This window comes from Arachis ipaensis, chromosome B2 (genome assembly GCF_059453495.1).
Source record: "Arachis ipaensis isolate K30076 ecotype BB chromosome B2, ASM5945349v1, whole genome shotgun sequence".
NCBI lineage: Eukaryota > Viridiplantae > Streptophyta > Magnoliopsida > Fabales > Fabaceae > Arachis > Arachis ipaensis.
The window spans coordinates 23,423,007-23,445,452 of NC_142437.1; positions in this window are offsets into that span (position 1 = coordinate 23,423,007).

Sequence of the window (22,446 nt, forward strand, 5' to 3'; positions counted from 1 at the left end):
AAGACTTGTCGGGCTGGCTTTATAACCGACAGATGATATCATCAGCCACTAGGACAGGCATGCATCATATGCATCTATGTGACATTGTTTGGGTGTGCATATTGTACTTGGTTTGTCTTTGTGATTACTTGTGATTAACTGCTATTTGTTCTACTTGCTGTAATTGTTTGTTTGTGCTTGAACTTCCTATTTGTGTTTACGACTGAGACTCTGTTGGACTGTGGTGATTGGTTGTTAGTTAGAGTGTTTGGGCCTAGGGCCGTGGTTGAGATGAGATGGACCAATGGTTGGTTTCGGTTTTGTGTTTCTGGTTTGGAAAAATATGAAAGGCTATTATGGTTCAGCATAGATAAACGTTTTTGAAAGGCTTTTGAGTTTTTGAGAATTGAACGGTTCCTCTTTCAGAAAAGATTTCCGACTTTACTTTTATTGTAAACCGTTGTTTTTGAAAAGAGGCATAAGATGGTTATTAATCACTGGTACGGTTTATCTTCACATATCCTATTACAGTAATTCCCAAAAAGCCTCTATTGAGAACCCTTTCGAGGATGATGTTATCACCCCCTTACATTTTTTCCCTTTCAGGATATGGGCGCAGAAGTCACGAAGAGTTTATTTAGTTGTTGTTGAAATGCTCTGTATTGCTTTAGATTATTATTTATTGTACCCTCGCCTTTGTCTTGATATATTCTGTAAGAGGGATAGGAATTGTATTGGTTAATGCTTGTAATATATATATATATATATATATATATATATATATATATATATATATATATATATATATATATATATGTGTGGATGTACTCTTTATAAGTTTTTGTAAGTTGTATTGTATGTATGGATGTACGTTTCATAGTAAAAGTATTTTGGGAGCGGTATTGCGGTTTAAAGTTTTAAACAGGCTCATATTTTAGTATTAAATAGTATAAAAGTCGTCGTAATATCTGTGATATCAGAGTAGCGCAGCTGGAAGCGTGAGTTTTGGTAGTTAGGGTGTTACACGGTATGATAACATTGAGATGATTTTAAAACATTACGAATTTAAATAGAACAAAACATTAGATACAAAAAAAGATATATTACTTTTAGAAGAATTATCAAATTAAGTGACATGAAAGAACATTTTAATGAAATGAATTGCATATAAATTCAAGATTTTTACTCATACTTGTAGAATGACTAATAGATAAACTTCCAAAAGAAAAGGTAACATGGTACATATAAATAAAGTATGAATTATATCTTCTTATCTCTAATATACTGAACTTCTTTAATATTTAATTTAATTAAATTTTATTTTTAACTTTATAATAAACTTTAATTTTATCTTTCAATAATATTAATGTTTTTACGTTAGATAATTATTCAATTTATTTTTTTAATTCTACTCGTAATAAAAAATAAATTTACTTATAATGAAAGTAATGCGATTAAGAATAAAATTATAAAAAAATAATTTTATATAGAATAAAAGAAATATGATTAAGAGTAAATTATTTAAATGTGATTAAAAAATAATTGAATAATTATCTACCTTCAAAATTGATAGTATTGAAGGATAAAATTAAAATGATTTAAAAGTTAAAAATAAAATTTAATTAAAAATTAAAGAAGTATGGTATATTAGAGACAAAATGGTATAATTTATATTTTATTGTATAATATGTATCATATTTTTTTCTTCCTTTTCTGAAAGTTTATCTATTAATCGTTCCACAAGCGTTTTATGATGAGTACAAATATTTAAGAGTAAAGTTAAAAAAATACTTAGAATTAAAGTAATATGATTATGAGTAATTTACTTAGATATAATTAAAAAATAATTGAATAATAATCATAAAAAATATTATATTATTGAATGATAAAATTAAAATTTATTTCAAAATTAAAAATAAATTTATTTAAAATAAACATTGAAAGAGTTCGATACATTAGAGACAAAAATGTATAATTTATACTTAATTATATATGTATCATGTTCTTTTTTTTAGAAATTTATCTACTAGTTATTCTACAAGCATTCCATGATAATAAATAAAATATTAAATTCGTAATATAATTCATTCTATTAAAATCTGCTTTCATTTTACTTGATTGGGTAATTCTTTTAAGAATAATGTATCGTTTTTATTCCTAATATTTTCATCTTATTTAAGTCCTTAACATTTTAAAATCGTCTCAATATTATCATATCGTCAACTCTGTTAACAGATTACTAACAACATGATAATATTGAGATAATTTTGAAATATGAGGGACTTAAATAGGATAATTTAAATGTTAAAGGCAATTTTAGAGCTTTACCAAATATAAATACTACAACTTTAAAAAGATATTTTTCAAAAGTCAAATTTGATAAGTTATTTTCGATAATTAAAATTTTTTACCAAATTGATAATTAAAAATTCTGATAATATTTTACATTATTCAATTTGAAAAAATTACATAATTATTAAATTATATATTTTATAACAGATAATTTCAATATAAAACAAAGATGGTAAAAATTAATTAATATTAGAGTCATTATTAAATATTTTAAGAGTAAAATAAAATGATCTACTCTCTCTAATTAAATTATGCCACATACTCTAAAATAACTATTATTTTCAAATTTTAATAATTCATTAATTACTGTATACTCATTATACATTCAAGTATTTATTGAAAAGAGAATAACGATTATAATTATAGAAATAGAAAACATATTGTAATTACTAAAATATTATTTTTTGTAGATATAATTTAGTTTAATAATTTATAATATATTTAATAAAAAACATGTACAACACTTAACAACTTAAGTGCAACACCCTACCACACAGAGTCTTATACTTAAGTCATAAAATTGAGGTGATGAGGTATTACGATCTTTAAAAATAAAAATATACATACAAAATAGTTGAAAAAGTTTTATATCTAGGAGCCTTTGAAGAAAAATTTAAAACAAAAGTCGTAACACTCATGTAAACGGAAACTTGCGTGCGAAGAAGCGTAAGATACATATATAGGAATAATAAAAAGGGAGTGTTAAAGGTACAATTAACAAAGTTTCCAACTCGGTTCGCAAAGATAAACCGGCCAAAGCATATAAGTATATATATACATATATATAAGAGAATCCCAAAATGACCCAAAGCAGAAAAGACAGTCTATTTCTCCGAGTCAACCTCTAAGAGGGACAATCATAAAATACAGGGTGGAGAATCTATATACATATATAAATATAAACAAAATATATCCCTAAGTCCCAAGAGTTCTTCGCTTCATCAGAGTCTCTAGAATACATAGTGGTGCTTCTCAACCTGCATCTGAAAAATACAGAATATGTATGGGATGAGAATCGGGGGTTCTCGGTATGGTTAAGGTGCCCACATATATAATAAATAAGGTCTTGAAAAAGCCAGAGGGAATCCTAGAACTTCGATACTCAGATTATAAAACCTAAAGGAAAAAACTGAACCATAAATTTGGTTATAACTCCCTAAGGTACCCAAGTCAAAGTATAACCCTAACTCTGCAGTTTACCTTCTGTCTCCTTTAACTCTAACCGTTGATTTCAATTTCAAATAACATAATATTCTATATATTTTACCGCTCACTACTAAATCATTGTTAAACAACCCTTACCACTGACCTAACTAGTCACGGCCTATGGCCTAAATCAAACCAGCTCGGCTTCTGGCCCAAATAAACTCAACCCGATCTCTGGCCCATTTCAAATCAAATCAACTTGATCACCTGTCCACCACCAAGGTACTCAAAACAGAAAGACAATCACAAACACAAGCAAATAAAAGGCAAACACATTTAAAGAACAATTACAACAAGTATCACAGTTATCAGTTAAACAGAATTTATCAGATAGGCAAACCAAAACAATTATGCACACCCAAACAAAGCAAACAAATGCAACATGATGCATGCCTGTCCTACTGGCCGTGAGCTCACGTGTCGGTTAAATTGCCAGAACCCGACACATCCGGTAGCTAACTCAAACATTTGTCTCTAGGTTGCTGATAAACCACTATTTCATGGTTTATATTGTGTTTAATTGTGTGGTTTTATCATGATCTTTGCCCACTTATTCATTAAATAAGCATGCATTTATATTTCCTTCTTAAGGATGTTTTATAGTTGAAAACTTGCTTCCTAGAGACTTTTAATTATGTATTTTATTTCTCCCTTATTCCATTTGATGCCGTGATATGTGTGTTAAGTGTTTCAGGCTTTATAGGGCATGAATGAGTTGGAGATTGGTAGGGAAGCCTGCAAAAATGGAAGGAACACAAGAAATTGAGGAGATGACCAGCGAGAAGCGACGCGGCCGCATGGATGACGCGACCGCGCGGAAGAGAGCAATTTGAAGTGATGCGGCCGCATGGATGACGCGACCGCGCGGCATGGAACAGCACGAGTGACGCGGCCACATGGACGACGCGTCCGCGTGGCAAAGCAGAAACGCGAATGACGCGTCCGCATGAGCAACGCAATCGCGTGACGTGCGCGATCTGCATAATTTGCAGATTCGCTGGGGGCGATTTCGGGCCCTATTTTAACCCAGTTTTCGGCCCGGAACAGCAGACTAGAGCCAGAGAACATGCAGAAACTAAGGACAACATTCATTCTACAAAGTTTTAGTTTTTAGATCTAATTTTACTCCTCATCTAGGTTTTCTCTCTACACATTCATAGTTCTTAGGATTTTAGTTTCTCTAGCTTTTTGCATTGGGATATTGAGAAGAGTTATTACCTCATCAAGACTTCGTCATTCTAGTTCGTTTTCTTTACTTGGCTTACTCTTCCATGTTCCTTGCTTTGTTTAATTTTACCATTGGAATATTTTTAGGATTATTTAATACAAGGATCACTTTTATTTTTAATTGATTATTTTCAATTTTTATTTATAATGTCTTTCTTTAATTCCTTTTCATATGCTACGAATTTTACCTTTACAATGAGTGAGTAGTTCCCTAACTTGATGGGGAGTTGATTGAAAGGAACCCTTGAGTTGGAAGGTTCAAGAGAAAGATTGCAATTGGGTTATTGTTGGATTGCTCTCTAATTCCTAACACCAATCCTCTCCAGCGTGGATTGAGACTTATGAATAGAACAGCATTCCAACTTATTTTACCTCCCTTTACTTAGTAAAGGATAACTAAACGAAATAACTCTCAATTGTCAATTAACCTTAAGAGTGTCCATCAAGAATAGGGCTTCCATGTAATCAACTCCCAATCAAGGCTTTTATTTACATTATTTAATTTCATCAATTTAATTTCCTGTTTACTCAACTCACCCCTTTTCAAAAACATTTGATTAATAAAATAGCACCATTTCCTGCAACTCGTTGGGAGACGACCTGGGATTCATACTCCCAGTATTTTAAATTTCAATTTTCTGTGACACCTTTCTAAATTGAGCGGTGGATTTCTGGCGAGTTAAGAACTATACTTGCAACGCATATATTCTAACAATTTTTTTAATTTGCCAATTTCTGCCCGCATCAGTTGCGCATCTCCAGGAGGATCATAAACGAAGGAAAGTGCCTTTCCACATCGAAGGAGTGTGCCTTTCCACCTTCTCCTGGAGGATATATGAAGGAGAGTGCCTTTCCACTTTCTCCCATATCCCCATCACGAAAAGAGAGGGAACTTCCGTCCTCAACTTGCCATCCGAATACATTTTCAAGTTAACGAGCAAGCGGGATCGCACCCAAACCTTTCCCTCTCGTCCATTCCGACCACACACGCATCTCGAGCATTTCGGCCACACACAGTCATCCCTAATATCATCATTAACATCTCAATTCAGTTACTCTAGACCATCCTTCACTTTTTGCACTAAACTCTAGACCATCATTAAGTGTAACACCCTACCATACAGAGTCTTATACTTAAGTAAAAAAACTGAGGTGGTGAGGTATTACGACCTCTAAAAATAAAAATATACATACAAAATGGTTGAAAAAGTTTTATATCTAGGAGCCTTTGAAGGAAAATTTAAAACAAAAGTCGTAACACTCATGTAAACGGAAACTTGCGTGCGAAGAAGCGTAAGATACATTGATGCGTGAGCATCTTTCCTATCTTTTCCTAGTGAATTTGCATTCAATTTGTTGAGTTTAATCAAGAATTAATCATCTTTTAGCCACTATAGATGATACATTGAGTCGTGTGCAATTCTGTTTAATTTAGGTAATATTTGGCTGGGTTTGATGGAGTTTCCGCAAAAAAAGAGAAGAAGGCGAATGACGCTATCAACCCTGACCTCTCTGCACTCAAACCTGAATATCTTAAGCTACAGAAGTCCAATGAACATGATTTTAGTGGCGTTGGAAAGCTAACTTTCAGATATTTCCAACGATATATAATAGTCCATACTTCTTCTCCACAAAGTGAGCAAGGGTGGCGCCTAATTTGAGAATTCTCAAGTTAGGTGCCAGGATGAAAGAAAAGCGCCCAAGAAGCTCTGCTTAGGCTGCGCCTAACTTGAGATTTCTCAAGTTAGGCGCAATGCACAACATCAACACGCCAGTAATGTTCATTCACTTCAAGTAAGGCACAACTTCATCCAGGTTAAGCGCAACACACAAGGAGGGACCACACTTCAAGTTAGGCACAACTTCATCCAAGTTAGGTGCCAATGTACAAGACCAAGCACTCCAACACGCTACCCACCTCAAGTAAGACGTAGCTCCATGCCAAGTTAGGCGCCAACACCTATGATTCACATGGTCCCACGCTCCACTCGAAGGCTTGCGAAGATCTTTATTTATTCTGATTTAAAGTTTAATTCAGTCAAAAATAGGAAAAGATATTATTTAGTTTTAGAAATTATAATTTACATTAATTAGGATTAGATATAAAAGGAAAAAGAATTAGCCCTTCGGGCTCTTCTCTTCTCTTCTACCTCATTCAGTAATTAATATTTTTTCAGAATCCTAGTTTTCTCTCTGAACCATGGCAACTAAACCTCCACTGTTAAGTTTAGGGGCTCTGTCTATTGTATGGATTGATACTATTATTTTTCTATTTTAATTCATGTATTGATTTATAATTCAAGAATTATTTTCATTCTTTATTTTATGAATTTGGGTGGAACGGAAGTATGACCCTTGTTCTAATTGAGTTCTTGTACAACTTGGAAAAGCTCTTTACTTGAACAACAGCTTGTAAATAATTTCTCCTAAACTTCTAATTATCTGGATTTAACGGGATACGTGACATATAATCCTCTTATATTTGGATAATTAGGGTTTTTGTTGCATATAAACTAGAATTGAGCTTCACCCTCTAATTGGAATTAAGTGACCAAGGAATTGGCGGTTAATAAATTTTAGAGAAGACTAGAAAGGTCTAAGGAATTAGGGTTTAGTCACATATAGTTTGAAATGAATTAAATCTTTCATGATTAAAATAGTTAGTAAGAAAAGTCAATCTGGAAAATAGATAACTCTGAAGCCTTAACTGTTTCTCCATATATTATTCACAACTTGTTTACTGCTTGCTTTCTGATATTCTGAATTTACTGTTAATTGCTTTTGAACCTTCAAACACCATTTTTTGTTTGTCTGACTAAGCCAATCACTCAATCATTGTTGCTTGATCCATTAATCCTCGTGGGATTGACCCTCATTCACTTGAGGTATTACTTGGTACGACCCGGTGCACTTGCCAGTTAGTTTGTTGGTTATAAATTCCGCACCAAGTTTTTAGCGCCGTTGCCGAGGAGCAACTGTGGTTAACAACTACTAGTTGTTTGATTGTTTAGATTAGGCATTTTAGTTCTAATTTTTTTTAATTCTTGCTCTTTAATTTTTGAATTTTATTACTATTATTGTTCTTTAATTTTTGAAATTAAGTTTGGTGTCCCCTAGTTAATTTTAATTTAATTTTCTTCATTAATTAGTTTAAAAATTTTGAATTTTTTGTCTTATTTTAATAAGTAATTTTCGAATTTTAGAGTTATTTTATTTAGTATTTTTTGTTTTATTTCTATTACACAGGTTACCTCACTGGAAATTCTCTACACTCTAGAGAGTCCCATCTTTTCTTGTCTTCTGTCTGTTTATGAGTAGGAACAGTGACAAAGAACCTCTTTTAGACTTTGATCCGGAACCTAAAAGGACTTTGAGGTGGCGTCTGCAACAAGCAAGACTTTATGTAATACCCTACCACACAGAGCCTTATGCTTAAGTCATAAGACAGAGGTGGCGAGGTATTACGATCTCTAAAAATAAAATTTAGTACATATAGTAGTGTGAAAAATGTTTATAACTAGGAGCCTTTGAAGAAAAGGGGTAAAACAAAATCGTTAAATAGAAAAGCGCAACACTCCGATCGATAACGTAACAAAACCGACAAAGGATAGACTAACGCGAAACCATGAACAAAAGAGTGCCAAAGATACAAATATCAAAACTCAAGACCCGGTTTGTGAAGATAACCGGTCCAAGTATAAAAGTGTATATATATATATACATAAAGTAAGAAACCCAAGGAAAAACCCCAAGGACAAACCATCAAAACCTATTCTCTAAAACAACCTCCAAAAGGAGTCAAAACAGTATGTAATTATTTAGTGGAGATAACAAGTATCTACGTAAAAACATAAAACCAAAATAAAGTCCCGAGAACCAAGGATCTTCGCTAATCCAGAAGTCTCCAGCATGCCTCAGCGAGGAGCCTTACGTCCCGCATATGAAAACCACAAAATCCGCATGGGTGAGAACCGGAGGTTCTCAGTATGGTAACAGTGCCCACATATCTAACATGTAATATCTTGGGAAAGCTGAAGGCAATCCTAGAACTTCCAACAGATAAATCAAAGCTTATAAACAGACTAAACCATAAAAGGCAACTGACTAAAGATCTTCATTCTAACTAATACTTCCCTTTCCAAATCCTTCAGACCTCCCAACTACCAGTAGTAATATAATTTGGCAAACACAATTATATCAGACAAGGTGATATACAAATAGGAAACAGATACGGCATTTAGACAATTAGCAAGTAATATGCAGTCAATTAGGCAATTCCAAACAATTCACATAATATGCATATGATGTATGCCTGTCCTAATGGCTGATGAGTCTCATCTGTCAGTTATAAAGCCAACCCGATAAGTCCTGGTAGCTAACCATTGGACTGTCCCTCTGTCGTGCATCCCCAACTCGAGTTATTCATAACATAAATCATAATTCATATCCAACACCCTCACTGGTGTATATTCACAGGGGCGAGCTCATCCGAAACTTTCATAGTGTCTGGCCACACTTACGACATAGGGTCAGCAGAGTATCGAGTCTCCACTTGGAGTACATGGTGGCTAGCCACTGCTTTATCTCAGGGAAACTCGTATCTCAGATAGTGGAAGTGCGACATTCACATTTCATTCAATACGCATATATGCAATCATATTCAGCGATAATTCAATAATGGCTCAGTCATAATTCGATAATAACTCAGCCATCCGGCTCATAATTCAATCCATAACCAGCCAATTTATTAACAATTACAGCCCTTCGGCTCATGGCATATAAAGCACTTCCATAATCACCTTCCGTATCTCATACAATCATATTTTATCATCATTGAACATTAATTCTCCCCTTTCTTCATCCACAAGTTACCACATTTTCCTAGCCCTTCCCATTGCTAGGCTTATCATAAAGTTTCAAGACATAAAGGGTGAGATCGGAGGCTTAAAAGTCTGAAATTTAGGGTGAAAACAAGGTCACGCGTGCGCGTCGCCCATGCGCACGTGTGGAAGGCAGCAAGATACAGTGACGCATACACGTTCCCCACGTGCACGCGTGAATGGGAGAAAAGTAAAGCGACGCTTACGCGTCAGCCACGCGTACGCGTGGGTGCGATTTGTGCCCCACGCACAAAACCATCACAATTCCCGCATAACTCTCGGAAATTTTGGCTGGACAATTGATTTAGCTCATCAACGCATACGCATCAGCCAGGCGCACGTGTGGGTAGTGAATATTTGAAAATGACGCGTGCGCGTCGGCCACGTATACGCGTGGGAGTGCGTTTTGCCAAAAATTTTACTAAGTTAAAAAGCTGCATAATTCACAGTTTCAAACCCCAATCTTCCGACGGGCATAACTTCTCTGTTTCAAATCATTTTTCACCCGTTCTTCAAACGGAATAAACATCCCGGATCTAATTTCATTTCTAAATAAGTTTGGCACAAATTAGGGATCCGGAGTCCAAGTTATGCTCCGTCAAAGTATGTCCAAAAACCACATTTTCATACAAAACCACAAAGTGTCATTTTCAAAACAAACCAATTCCAACCCTTTTTAAAATCAACCAAAACATACCAAAAATCAACCTCAAGCCTCCTCAACTCATACATTAACATTTTTATCAAATTCACAAAACCACCATCCCACCATTTTAACCTATCTCAATCAAATAGCCCAATATCAAACACATTATCATGTCATATATTCTTTCTCATCCCAATTTCCAACAACACCATTTCTAATCAACCATCACTACATACAATCAATATTATCCCCACCATCAACATGGTTTCACTCACAATTCAACCTCAACCAATCATCAAGCATATATCAAAGCATGCATATCTCTCACGCATCATACCATCAAAACATCAATATTCATAATCACATATGTGACCACACAATATATCTCAACCATTCAACATCAACAATTCAATTCCTATCTTAGGGCTTCTAGCCTAAGTTTTCACACCACATTACATTTTAGATACAGGAAACCGAGACCATACCTTAGCCGATTTTTCCGCTCAACCCGGAGCACTTCCAAATCACCTTTCCACAAGTTCTCAAAGCTTCAACACCTCTAAGAACAGATTTTTAGCACACCAAAGCCCTTTTCCAAGCTTTCTAAAACCTCAATCAAGCTCCAACACACATATATACACTTCCTAACCACAATTATCACATTCAAACACAACAACTCAATATCCAAACATCATAAAACCACAAATTTCACTAGGGTTGAGAATCTTACCACACCCAAGGATCAAGGAGACAAGATTAAGCCCTCCTTCAAGCTAGTTGGATCCTATAACATCAAAGAACCCAAAATCTCAACACTTTTTCTCCAAAAAATAAGGCTGTGAAAACTGGACTAAAATCGTGGCTTACCTCAAGAACAAAGTAGTGGGTTTTGTAGAGCTTGTAGTGGTAAACGCGTGGCCGCAAATGGGGCAGCAATCGGAGCTCCGGATCAAAAGTTATGGTGGTTTGAAGATCAAATGAGTGTTAGAACTTTGGAAGAGTGTTCTTCCCCTCCCATTTTCCTTTTTCAGCGTGAGTGAGATTTAGAGAGGAGAGAGAGTACTGTTTTTAGGGTTTTAGGTTTAGTTTGGTTGGGCCACGTGCCCAATATAGGTCCAGTTGGCCCGGTTTGGTCCGTTCGGTCCAAACTTAGGCCGATTTCTATAAAATTAGTATCAAAATTCTCGTTTTAATCTCCTCTATCATATTAAGCCATAAAAATTACATTTTTGGCTTTCTAGAATAAATTCTCATTTATGGGCTAATTAGTCATTAATTAACCAGATTTTACACTTTACAAGGCTGCAGAGTCCAACATGGATCATAATAATGCTGCTAATGCCAATGTGGCAAATCCAATTGGGAATGAAGAATCCAGAAGAGTGCTTGGCTCATACACTACTCCCAATGCAGATCTTTATGGCAAAAGTATTGTGGTGCCTCCTATAGCTACAAAAAATTTTGAACTGAAGCCTCAGCTTGTCACTCTTGTGCAACAAAATTGTCAGTATCATGGACTTCCTCATGAAGACCCAAATCAATTTATCTCTGATTTTCTGTAGATTTGTGATATGTGAAGAATAATGGAATGAATCTTGAGGTGTATAAACTCATGATCTTCCCATTTGCTGTGAGGGATAGAGCAAAGCTATGGTTAGATTCTCAACACAAGGAGAGTCTGGATACTTGGGACAAGGTGATCACTATATTTCTGACTAGATTTTTTCCACCATAAAAGCTAACTAAGCTGAGGGTGGAAGTTCAGACTTTCAGACAGAAAGAGGGTGAGAATTTTTATAAAGTTTGGGAGAGATTCAAGCTACTGACTAGACAATGCCCTCCGGACATGTTCTCTAAGTGGACTCAGCTAGATATCTTTATGAGGGCTTAGGAAAAATGTCCAAGATGAGTTTAGATCATTCTGTAGGCGGTTCATTACACATGAAGAAGAAACCAGAGGAGACTACTGAGCTCATTGAGTTGGTTGCTAACAACCAATTTTTATATGCTTCTAACAGGAATCCTGTGAACTCTGAGACCTCTCAAAAGAGAGGCGTGTTGGAAGTTGAAGCTATTAATACTCTTCTTGCTCAAAACAAGCTTATGTCTCAGCAAATAAATCTACTTACTCAATAGTTGAGTGGAATGCAAGTTTCAGCTGTCAACACCCAAAATCCACCTCAAGAGGTCCCTTATGACATGACAGGTAACTTTATGCAAAATGAGAATTATGATTATGCTCAATCTTCTTCTGAACAGTTCAATTACATGAGGAGTGGTCCTAGAAACCCCAATAATGATCCATATTCTAAGACCTACAATTAAGGGTGGAGAAATCACCCAAATTTTGGGTAGAGAGACCAACCTCAGAGATCTCAGAATTTTAACAATAATTCTCAGGACGGTTTTCAACAGAATAATCATAATAACTGCCAATTTCAATCTCATCAACAACAACCACCTCAGCAGGCGAATTCTCAACCCCAACAAAATTCTAATTGGGAGATAACGATGAATAATTTTATGTAAGAAATCAGAGCTTCCATTAGAAACTTGGAGGTGCAAATGGGCCAATTGAGCAAGCAAATACCTGAGAGGTCTTCAAGTACATTTCTTGGTGATATAGTGGTGAACCCAAGAGAAGATTGCAAGGCTATTCAATTGAGAAGTGGTAAAGTAGCCGGTTCTGAGACTAAGGTCAATGAGGGACTAGTTGAAAAAGAAGCTCCAGAAGAGAAGAAGGAAGAAGTAAAGCACGCCCCTCCAAAGCATGCTGACAACCCATTCCCAGACTCTCTTGACACATATCCTACATTGCCAAAGGCTCCCAAATACAAGCCAAAAATGCCATATCCTCAAAGGCTTCAGAAGGCTTCCAAAGACAAACAATTTAGTCTTCAAGAAGCTGCAGATCAACATTCCTTTTGGAGAAGCTCTAGAGCAAATGCCTCTTTATGATAAATTTATGAAAGAATTGATGACTAATAAGAGGAATTGGAAGGAACAAGAAACAGTGGTGTTAACCAAGGAATGTAGTGCTAATATTCAATATAACCTTCCTGAGAAGATGCAAGATCCAGGGAGTTTTGTAATTTCTTGCACCATTGGAGATGTCACCATTCATAGAGCTTATGTGATCTTGGAGCTAGCATCAATCTCATGCCACTTTCAGTGATGAAAAAGCTTCAAATGGAGGAGGTAAAATCTACTCGTATTTCTCTTCAACTTGCTGATCTTTCTATTAAATTGCCTGTGGGTGTTGTTGAGGATTTGCTTGTGAAAGTAGGACCATTTATTTTTCCTGCTGATTTTGTTATATTAGACATGGAAGAGGATGTAAAATCCTCTATTATTCTTGGTAGACCCTTTTTAGCTGCAAGTAGAGTTTTGATTGATGTGCAAAAGGGTGAATTAATCCTGAGGATCAATGAAGAGCAGGTGGTCCTTAATGTATTTGAAGCTCTCAAACACCCTAATAATTCTGAAGGATGTATGAGAGTTGATGTTGTTGAACCACTAGTTCAAGAGGTACTGGAGACTGAGGTACTTGATGATATTCTGGATCCTATTTCTGAGTATGAGCTAGTTGAAATTGACGATTCACCACCCCAGAAGGAGCTAAAGAGCACGCCTATAGTAGAGAAGGAAGTCCCCAAGCTTGAGCTCAAATCTTTGCCTCCTTCTCTGAAATATGTATTCTTGGGTGAAAATGATTCATATCTAGTGATCATTATCTCTTCCTTGAAGCCTGGAGAGGAAGAGGCGCTTATTGCAGTGCTCAGGAGCCATAAAACAGCTCTTGGGTGGACCATTGGTGACTTAAGGGGGATTAGTCCAACCAAGTATATGCACAAGATTCTTCTTGAAGATGATGCTAAACCGGTTGTGCAACCACAAAGGAGACTCAATGCAACTATGAAAGAGGTGGTCCAAAAAGAGGTAATGAAACTTTGGGAAGCAGGCATCATTTACCCTATTTCTGACAGCCCTTGGGTAAGTCCTGTGCAGGTAGTTCCCAAGAAAGGAGGGATGACAGTGGTGAAGAATGAAAAGAATGAGCTTATTCCTACAAGAACAGTCACAAGATGGAGAATGTGCATAGACTACAGGAGGCTCAACACTGCAACAAGAAAGGATCACTTCCCCCTACCTTTCATTGATCAGATGCTTGAGAGGTTAGTTGGCCATGCTTTTTATTGTTTTTTGGATGGATATTCTGGATATAATCAAATTACAGTGGACCCTCAAGATCAAGAGAAGACAGCATTCACATGCCCTTTTGGAGTATTTGCGTATAGGAGAATGCCATTTGGACTTTGTAATGCTCCAGCAACTTTTCAGAGGTGTATGCTTTCCATTTTTTCTGATATGGTTGTAAAGTTCATTGAGGTATTTATGGATGATTTTCTGTCTTTGGTAATTCCTTTGAATCCTGCCTTAAGCATTTATCTATAGTCTTGAAACAGTGTCAAGAATCAAACCTTGTTTTAAATTGGGAAAAATGTCATTTTATGGTTACAGAAGGTATTGTTCTTGGACACCAGATTTCAAGCAAGGGGATTGAGGTTGATAAAGCAAAGGTGGAGGTAATTGAAAAATTACCACCACTCGCTAATGTTAAGGAAATCAGGAGTTTCTTGGGTCATGCAGGATTCTATAGAAGATCTATAAAGGATTTTTCAAAAATTGCTAAACCATTGAGCAACCTATTAGTTGTTGATGTTCCTTTTGTGTTTGATACTGAATGTCTGCATGCTTTTGAAACTCTGAAAGCAAACCTTACCTCTGCTCCCATTATAGCTCCCCCAAACTGGGATTTACCATTTGAATTGATGTGTAATGCTAGTGATTTTGCTATAGGAGCTGTTTTAGGACAGAGGCATGGCAAGCTTGTACATGTAATTTACTATGCTAGCTGTGTGTTAAATGATGCTCAAAAGAATTACACAACTACAGAAAAAGAATTATTAGCTATTGTGTATGCTGTTGATAAGTTTAGGTCCTATTTAATTGGTTCTAAGATTATTGTTTATACTGATCATGCTCCTTTGAAGTACCTTCTAACCAAACAGGATTCTAAACCAAGATTAATCAGATGGTTGTTACTCCTTCAAGAGTTTGATATTGAGATAAAGGACAGGAAAGGGTCAGAGAATCAAGTAGCTGACCACCTTTCCAGAATTGAGCCTGAGGCAGGAATACAACCAACCACAGCTGTGACTGAGACATTTCCAGATGAGCAATTATTTCTCATTTAGCAGGCTCCATAGTTTGTAGATATTGCAAATTATAATGCCATGAATTTCATTCCAAAGGAGTACAGTAGACAACAGGTGAAGAAGCTACTGACTAATGCTAAGTATTATATTTGGGAGGAGCCATACCTTTTTAGAAGATGTTCAGATGGTATACTCCGGAGATGTGTCCCAGATAAGGAAACACAGTAGATTCTTTGGCACTATCATGGCTCTGATAATGGAGGCCACTTTGGTAGTAAAAGGACAGCTACGAAAGTCCTTCAGAGCGGTTTTTACTGGTCGACTCTCTTCCGGGATTCAAGAGCATTTGTGAAGAACTATGACAGGTGTGAAAGAGCTAAGAATCTCCCTGCCAACCATGAGATGCCACAACATGGGATTCTTGAGGTAGAGTTATTTGATGTGTGGGGTATTGATTTCATGGGACCTTTTCCACCCTCATATTCTAATAACTATATTCTAGTGGCAGTTGATTATGTGTCCAAGTAGCTAGAAGCTGTGGCTCTGCCCACCAATGATGCCAAAGTGGTGATGAGCTTCCTTTAGAGATATATTTTCATCCGGTTTGGTGTCCTAAGGACACTCATTAGTGATGGTGGAAGTCACTTCTGCAACAGACAGCTGGACTCACTTCTGCAGAGAGATGGAGTCCGTCATAAAGTGGCTACCCCTTATCACCCTCAGACGAGTGGACAGGTTGAGGTTTCCAACAGGGAACTCAAGCTGATTCTAGAGAAAACTGCCAGTGTCTCAAGAAAGGACTGGTCTAGGAAGCTTGATGATGCTTTCTGGGCATACCAGATAGCTTACAAGACTCCGATTGGCATGTCTCTTTATCAGTTGGTCTATGGTAAAGCCTGTCACTTACCAGTTGAGCTGGAGCATAAAGCTTACTGGGCAATCAAGTATCTGAACCTTGATGCTCAGGCTGCAGGAATTAAGAGGATGCTTTAATTGAACGAGCTTGATAAATTCAGATATTCAGCTTATGAGAATGCCAAGCTCTACAAGAAAAGAACCAAGATATGGCATGACAAGAAGATTGCCCTCAGAGTCTTTGAGCCAGGCCAGAAGGTACTTCTGTTCAATTCAAGGCTCAAACTCTTTCCTGGGAAGCTGAAATCCCAGTGGTCAGGACCGTTTGTGGTTACCAGAGCTTCACCATATGGTCATGTGGAGATTCAAGAAGAGAATTCCGACAGAAAATTTACAATCAATGGCCAGAATTTGAAGCACTATCTTGGAGGCAAAATTGATCGCCAAAGGTCCACTCATCTGCTGAACTAGCAGAACTGACCGTCAAGCTAGTGACATTAAAGAAGCGCTTGTCGGGAGGCAACCCGATGTTTTGTATCCTTTAGTTTGATTTCTGTTGATTTGATTTCGCTATTTATTTGGTTTCAGTTGAATTTTTACTATTTTTCCTTTGTTTTATCTATGTTTGGATCATGCAGAATTATTGAAACAGAAACAGGTTCCTAACTACAGAGTTACGGGCGCCACATATTATGTGCAGAGGAGAATTATGTTCTGGAAGGTCTGCGCCTAACTTGAGACTTTTTAAGTTAGGCGCCGCATACTACTCATCAAGGACCATTTCATTCGGGAGGGTCTGCTCCTAACTTGAGAATTTTCAAGTTAGGCGGAAGGTATGATAACTCCAAGCAAGTTAGGCGCAGAAACAGCTAGCCCATTCGGAAGGGCTCAAGTTAGGCGCAGCAAGGAAGGGCGTGACATCAAGTTAGGTGCAGTTTTGAAGGCTTCCAATCCAAGTTAGGCGCACCCATAAGCCAAGTTAGGCGCTGAGAGTGGGTTGTTGCTTCAAGTTTGGCGCCATCTATAGCAAGTTAGGCGCAAGGCCAAACTTGTGCACCAAGGTAGGCGCAAGGCACCATCAAGTTAGGCGCAGGCTTCACACAAGCACCTTCAACTTATCCTAGGTCGTCTAGCCTAAGTTTTCACAAGACATTATATATTAAATACTAGAAACCAAAATCATACCTTGACCGATTTCCTAATAACCCAGAACACCTCAAGCATTTTCAAACCACAAGCTCCACAACTCCAGCCCCATCACCAACAATACCCAGCCTCCAAAGCTAATCCTCTAGCTTCCAATTTCTCAAATTAACTCCAACCGATAACCAATTTCAATCTAACATCACAATTATCACTATAATCAATATAGAGTTTACTAAATCAACATCTTACAAAGGGTTGGAGGGTTCTTACCTTGCCCATAGCTCAAGTGAGTCAAACCCAACAAAAACCCGCAAGCTACATCGAACATAAACACCGAAATCAGACAAAATTCAACATGCATTCATATTGAATTTCGAAACTGAAGTGGGAAGATCTGGGTGTAATAGATTGAATTTCTTACCAAATTAGTTAGTGATATTTGTAGAGAATTTTGAGATGAACGCGTGGCCGCTAACAGCTCGTCAATCGGAACTCCGGATCAAAAGTTACAAGGATTTGAAGTTGAATTGAAATTGAAACCTAGGTTTTTTCTCCTTCCCTTACCTTGCATGGCTTCAGCGTTCTTGGCTGAAGGGAAGAAGAGAATTGGCTCTTCTTATATGTGGTTGGGCTGATGGGTTGGGCTTTGGGCCCATTTTGGGCCCGGTTCAACCGGCTCGGCCCGTTCAGCCCAATCTTGAGCTAAATTCTTTAAAATTAGTGTCAAATTCTTGTTTTAATTAGTTCTACCTCATTAAATCATAAAATTTTATTTTCTAATTTATCTGATTAATAATTAATTTATTAACTAATTATTCACCAATTACTCAGGGTTTACATTCTATCCCTCTAACAGAAATTTTTGTCCTAAAAAATTTGCTCTAAATTTTCCATATACGGTCCCTCAGATTCAACCAACTCCTTACCATTCATTTTGCCCTTCACCAACATTAATTTAATACCCTATTCCCAATTCAAGCCTAAGCTAAACCTGTCTGTTTCATTCTTAGTTTCGTCTAACTCTTTCTCGGTGACTACAAACTTCCTTACCCTTCAAGAGTTCCATCTAATTCAAGTTAATTTCTAATCCTTCTCAACTGTCTCAAATACTAATCAATTCTTCAATCCCTTAATCGGAGTCAATCCCATTATAACTTAAACCACACACTCACACTCTCCATCTCTAACCTTATGACAGCCCTTGAAATCATTCCATAGCCTCTGTATCGTTTCTCTCGTTTCTACTATTCTAAACCATTAAGGGCTTAATCGCTCGTCTATTCTGCCAGAACACTCCTTGAATCTCTTTATCTCTCTAACTAAGCGCTATTGACGTTTTCTCTAGCTGCGCGAGTTCTAATCCTTTGGTTTTTTTCATCACCTAGTCCATCACTGCCTCTATCACTGTTTCATTGTTGTCTCATCACGTCAGCAGTTATCTGTGCAGCTACCCTATCGTCAACCGTATCACCTCACTCGCGCCCACGAGACGCTATTTGGGTTTTGTCCATACTGAACAATTGATATTAAGGTGATCAGTCTTAATATCTAAAGTCTAGAGCTTCGAATTTCCAAAGGTAATGCTCATGAACATTTATGCTATATATGTCAAGCAGACGTCCTAAATAGAATGTACACACAGCCAGAGTATACTTAGAAGCATAGTCAGTCCATTCCCCAGGCTCTACGATAACGAACTGCTCTGACACTATAATGTAACACCCTACCACACAGAGTCTTATGCTTAAGTCATAAAACTGATGTGGTGATGTATTACAACCTCTAAAAATAAAAATATACATACAAAATAGTTGAAAAAGTTTTATATCTAGGAGCCTTTGAAGAAAAATTTAAAACAAAAGTCGTAACACTCATGTAAACGGAAACTTGCGTGCGAAGAACCGTAAGATACATATATAGAAATAATAAAAAGGGAGTGTTTAACACTCATGTAAACAGATAACCAAAAAAAGTCCCGAGAGCTAAGGATCTTCGCTAAATCAGAAGTCTCCAGCATGCCTCAGCGAGGAGCCTCACGTCCTGCATCTGAAAACCATAAAATTCGCATGGATGAGAATCGGAGGTTCTCAGCATGGTAACAGTGCTCACATATCTAACATGTAATGTCCTGGAAAAGCCGAAGTCAATCCTAGAACTTCCAACAGATAATCAAAGCTTATAAACAGACTAAACCATAAATGAAATAGGCAACTAGCTAATGATTTTCATGCTACTCTAACACTCTTCAGATTCAACTCCTCCAAACCTTCCAACCACCACCAGAACTAGTTATAACAAACACGTTTATTACAAACAAGAGAATCACAGGTAGAAAACATATATAGCAAGTAAGCATCTAGCAAGTAGTTATGCAATCAATTAGGCAATCCAAATAGTACACACCAAACAAACATATAGATGCATATGATGCATGCCTGTCCTAATGGCTGATGAGTCTCATATGTCGGTTATAAAGCCAACTCGACAAGTCCTGGTAGCTAACCATTGGACTGTCCCTCTTTCGTGCATCCCCAACTCGAGTTATTCTCGATCATAATTATCAATACATATACACAACACCCACACTAGTGTTTATCCACGGGGGCGAGCTCATCCGGAACTTTCACAGTGTCCGGCCACACTTACGACATAGGGTCAGCAGAGTATCGAGTATCCACCTGGAGCACGTGGTTGCTAGCCACTGCTTTCACCCAGGAAAACTGGTATCTCAGATAGGTGGAAGTGCAACATTCACAATATCAATAAATCAGCATATATGAATTCATACTCCGCCATAATTCAATATTAACTCAGCCATTCGGCTTAAAATACAATCCACAACCAGCCATAATTCATTAACAAACACAACCCTTCGGCTCATGGCATATAAAGCACTTCCACCATCATCCTATACACCCCATACAATTATCTTTAATCATAATTCATCATTAATTCTCCCCTTACTTCATCCACAAGTTTCCACATTTCCTAGCTTCTTCTCATCACTAGGCATACTATAAGGATTTAGGACTTAAAGGGGTGAAATTAGAGGCTTAGAAGTTTGAAATTCGGCTTTAAAAACACAAAAATAATCTTTGTTGAAAAATGGGTCATGCGTGCGCGTCGTCCATGCGCACGTGTGGGAAGCGGAGAAAAAGGGAGTGATTGATAAATCACTATTTCATGGTTTATCTTGTGCTCAATTGAGTGGATTTTATCAACTCTTTACCCACTTATACATACTATTTGCATGGTTTTATATTTCCTTCCTGATTATGTGCTATGATTGAAAACATGCTTCTTTGATCTTATATTTGCTTATTATTAATCCTCTCTTATTACCATTAGATACCTTGATATGTGTGTTAAGTGTTTTCAGATATTATAAGGCAGGAATGGCTTGGAGGATGAGAAGAAAGCATGCAAAAGTGGAAGGAATACAAGAAGTTGGAGAAATTGCTAAGCTGTCCAGCCTGACCTCTTCGCACTCGAACAACTATAACTTTAGCTACAGAGGTCCAAATGACGCAGTTTCAGTTGCGTTGGAAAGCTAACGTTTGGGGCTTCGATTTGATATATAATATGTTATAGTTCCTCTGAAGCTAGGCGACGCGACCGCGTGATCCATGCGGCCACGTCACAGTGACGGAAATCCAGCGTGGCAAAATTCGAAACCAGCGAATTCTGGACTGTTTCTGACCCAGTTTGCGGCCCAGAAAACACAGATTAGAGGCTATAAAGTGAGGAACTGCATCCATTCATAGGGAGGCTCTGATAATTTATAATTTTAGGAGTAGATGTAGTTTTTAGAGAGAGAGGTTCTCTCCTCTCTCTTAGGATTAGGATTTAGGATTTCTCTTAGTTTTAGGAGTAGCTCTCAATCCCAGGTTCTTTATTTTTATTATTTTCCCAATTTTATTTATGAATTCTTCTATGTTGCAGATTACTCTTTGAATTAATGTTATTTGAGGTAAATTCAGATTTAAGATTGCTTTGCTCTGTTTAAGATTGCTTTGCTTTATTTATATTGATGCTCTGTTTAAGATTGCTTTTAATTTAAATTAGACATTTTTCCCTCTTGGCTTTGGTTGAGTCATTGAAAACACTTGAGTTATCAAACTCATTGTTGATTGAAAATTGGAATTCTTCAAGAATTAATTCAAGTTCCAATAACTCTAGCCTTTCCCAAGGAAAGACTAGGACCTGAGGAATCAGAATTAATTCATATACTTAACTTACCTGCATAGCTAAAGGTTAACAAAGTAGGATTAAAATCCAATTCTCATCACAATTGATAAGGATAGGACTTTCAATTTTTCATACCTTGCCAAGAGTCTATTTTATAGTTATTTGTTTTATTTTTATCATTCAATATACTGCTTCCTCACTTTCAAAACCCCATTTTACAAAACTCATAACCAATAATAAGAACATACTTCTCTGTAATTCCTTGAGAAGACGACCCGAGGTTTGAATACTCGGTTATCAATTTCAAGGGAGTTTGTTACTTGTGACAACCAAAACGTTTGTACGAAGGGATTTTTGTCGGTTTAGAGACTATATCTACAACGCGACTGTTTTTATGACATTCTTTACTGGCAAAAATATCCTAACGTCAAAATGGCGCCGTTGCCGGGGAATTGCAAACGTGTGCCTTATTATTGGTTATTGTAAATAATTTTTTTTTATTTTTGCTTGTTTATTTATTTTTATTTTTGTTTTTATTTTTGCTTTTCCATAAATTAAGAGGTTATTTGTTTTTATTTAGTTATTAAAAAAAATATATTTTTCAAAAATTTGTTCTTAGTGTTCATCTTGATCTTCAAGTTGTTCTTCACGTTCATCTTGACCTTCAAGTTGTTCTTAGTTGTTTTCTTCGTTTTGATCTAAAAATTTGAAATTTGGTGTCATTTTATTGTTTTTCTCTTTCTTCATT